This window comes from Galeopterus variegatus, unplaced genomic scaffold (assembly GCF_000696425.1).
Source record: "Galeopterus variegatus unplaced genomic scaffold, G_variegatus-3.0.2 Scaffold7580, whole genome shotgun sequence".
In the NCBI taxonomy this organism is placed as follows: Eukaryota; Metazoa; Chordata; class Mammalia; order Dermoptera; family Cynocephalidae; genus Galeopterus; species Galeopterus variegatus.
Window position 1 is genome coordinate 149751 of NW_007733691.1, and position 3585 is coordinate 153335.

Below are 3585 nucleotides of genomic sequence, written 5' to 3' on the forward strand. Positions count from 1 at the left end.
TTCCAGGTAGGCCTAAGCTATAGAAACAAAACATAATCCTAATCTTACTCTCTTCAAGTAACCCTCTTTAGAACCACAGGAATGCTTTCACACCCTGCCTGTTCTTTTGAACTTGCCTTTGTTTGCCTATCTCATGGATGAACTGAGAAGTCTTTGTTGTTTAGGTCACATTGTTCCAGAATGTTCATTACCCTTACTGCTAGTGCATGCTTTATTTCATTGCCTTATTCCCCTTTCTAGGGTGGCCATCCTGTTCTTGTATACCAAGGCCAACCACATTCTATCCTCAGAGAATTCGTGTCTTGGTTCTCATCTCTTTTTAAAATTGTTAGCAGTTTGCATAATTACTGAAGTGCTATGCAACTCTAAGTAAAGACTTAATTGTGGGGTATAATGGTAAACTGGGACCCTTTTTATAGTGGAATAATAATAGGCATAATAGAGAACTGGGGCTCCCATTACAATACTCTCACAGTTTTTATTTTAATGGCAGAAAGTATCAGATGTCAAGGGTTAGGCTATTTCAAGTGATTGTAGAACCACGTCACAGGGTGACTTTGGGCCCATCCTGATCAGTCAAATGAAGGTCATTTATTTACCGTCTTTTGCTTCTGGCAGATGACTCAGAGGACACACCTGGAGATAGCTTCTCTCTTCCCTCTCTCCCATCACTGGGAGGGAGGAGAGGAGGCAGCATCTATGCTGGTGTAGGCCTGAGGCACCAGGAGCAAATGTCAGCTGGGGGCCTGTTGTGCACAGCAGCAGGTCCAGGAACCCAGGGGTCTATCTGAACAGCCTGGCAACTCTCTGGTTTTGACCCAGAATTTTCTTCCAGAATTTCACAGCATGACCCAGGTTTCTTCTCTCACTGTAGAGTCTTTGTGCAGCTCAGTATGGTAGCCACTAGGTAGCATGTAGCTATTTAACTTTAACTTCAAACACATTAAACAGAAATACAATTTAAAATTCATGGCTACAATCACACTCATCACGTTTCAAGGGCTCAGTAGCCGCATGTGGCTAATGGTTATCATATCGAACAGCACAGAACAATCCTGTCATTGCAAAACATTGTATCAGTGCTGCTTGGTGAGAAGGTAGGTAGATCCCTCCCCAGGAGCCTTTGAACAGCTCCTCCCCTCCCTTCTATCAGGCCCCACAATCAGCTTCGCAGTTAACCACTTTCTCACCCTGCTCCCTGTCACCTCCTTTTTTTTTTAAAGTAAAGTGTTTTTTGAGAAAAAACAGGTTTTGTGTAGAAGAGAATCTTGTGCAGAACAGGAAAACCACAGAGCTGCTATAAAGTGCTAAATGCACAGAATAGCTACCCAACCCCTTCCCCTATTTCAAACCCTATAACACCCCTGATTAGTCTGTGCGGGGCAGGGGCGGGTCGGGAGGGGACTGATCTTTTAGTCTCTCCTCCAGGTCTGCAGCAAATAAACTCCCCAATGTGGTAAATGTTTGGCTTGGGTCCTTTAATCCATTTGTCTTGCCGACCTAACCTAAAGTAACTGGTGGCCCTTATGGGACTGGGATTGTTGGCTTTCACTGCCCTGGCTCCCCTAATTCAGCAAGATACTTTCTAACTCAGAGAATCTCTCTCTCTCTCTCTCTCTCTCTCTCTCTCTCTCTCTCTCTCTCAACCTGAGAGGCAGCAGGCAGCAGCAGCTTGTCCATCCCCACACCTTCTCTCTTCTCTGTTCTCTCTCACTTTCTTTCCACCCTGCTGGGAATCTCAGCCCAACGTTTCTGCCGCTCCACTTCTCCATTGCAGTCTCTGCAGGCAGCACCAGACATCAATCACTTTCTAGGTGAGTCGAGTTTTATTTTTCCTTTCAAACTACAGTCCTCCTGACTTTAAACAGTCCAAGACTGTCTCATAAAATCCCGGCTGGTTTGGGGGTGTTGCATTGGTCACCAGATGACCAAGACTCCTCACTATCACTGGTGCCTGATAGTAGAAGCTAGTCTCTCACTTCTCAGGTCCCTAAATTGTTACAGGGATGACTGTCTCACTTTCCGGGACCTTAGGAAGTAAAACTCTTCTCCCTTACCTAAAACTATGTGCAATCACATTTCTCACTCTCCACAAGACTCCCTCTGGGATGTCTCCTCCCTAACGTAAGAACCTTAGGTCTTGCACCTGATATCCACCCAAAGAGGCTTCTTTTCTTTTTTTTTTTTTCCTTTTTGTCTTTTTTCGTGACCGGCAATGGATCGCAACCCTCAGTGTTGCGCCTGTACTGGACCGGGACCGGCAACGGGACCGCAGCCCTCGGTGTTGCTCCTGCACCTCGCTCAGCCAGTGAGCAGGAACCGGTCTGTATGTGGGATCCGAACCCTGAGCGGGAGTGCTGCCGCGCTCTCAAGCGGTGCACTGTAGCAGTGCACCACCGGGCCGGCCCCTGGCTTATTTTCTTTTGTAATACTACATGGTCTCAATACAAATTGCATATTAAAAGCTGTTGGCCAGAAAATGGCACATTTGATTTCCAAATTCTCCACTATCTGGAGAACTTCCTCAGTCACAATGGAAAGCAGTCTGAGGTCCCCTACGTTCAAGCCTTTGTCTGTCTCCACTCCCATCCCTCCCTATGCCACTCCTATAACTCCTACCAAATCCTCTTGGTCATGAAAACCCATCCAAACCTTTGTCTCCTTCTCAACTGCCCTCCTTGTCTCTCAACTTTGACCAAAAGCCTCCATTACTTTCCTCATCCTTCGATTTTGACCCTGCAGATGCAGCCGCAGCACCCCAAACTCTCCTGCCACAGCCTGCCCCTGCCACCATGCCTCCTCCTTCATCTCCAACCTCTACCCTCACCACCCCCCTCCTTTAACCTGTTCTCGTGGACTGCCACCTTCCCTGTCACCTAAAATGCTAAAACATCCCAACAACCCTTGCCCCCCTTCTCCTATCCTTCTCCTTTGAGAGGTAGTGAGAGCTGAGGGCATCATTAGGGTCCATGTCCCCTTTTCCCTCAATAATATGGCTCAAATAAAAAAGCTATTAGGATCATATACTACAGATCCTACTCAATATTTTTTAAAATTCCAATATTTCACTCAATCCTATAGTCTCACTTGGCATAACATGTCTGTTGTCCTCTCTTCCACTTTAACTCTGGAGGAGAAGGAGTGAGTCTGGACTGCTGCTCAAACCCACACAGGCACTATGCACACTCAGGATCAAGCCCAATATCCTGTGGGTACAAAAGCTGTCCCATGGACTGACCCAAACTGAGACTACCAGATAGAATCCCCAGATAGCAAAAGAAGGGGCCGCATACTGACATGTCTCATAGAAGGGCTGAAAAAGCCTTCTTTAAAGACAGGCAATTATGACAAAATTAAGGAACTTACTCAGGAACCAAATGAAAATCATGCACTTTTTATGTCTCACCTCACTGAGGTTGTAGTAAAATATACTAACCTTAACCCTAATATGGAAGGAGGAAAACTTTACATGAACACCCATTTCATTTCCAAATCAGCTCCCAATATTCACAAAAAACTCCAAAAATTAGAGGAAGGCCCCCAAATCCCTCAAAGGGATCCTAATAAAACTGGCCATCAAGGCTC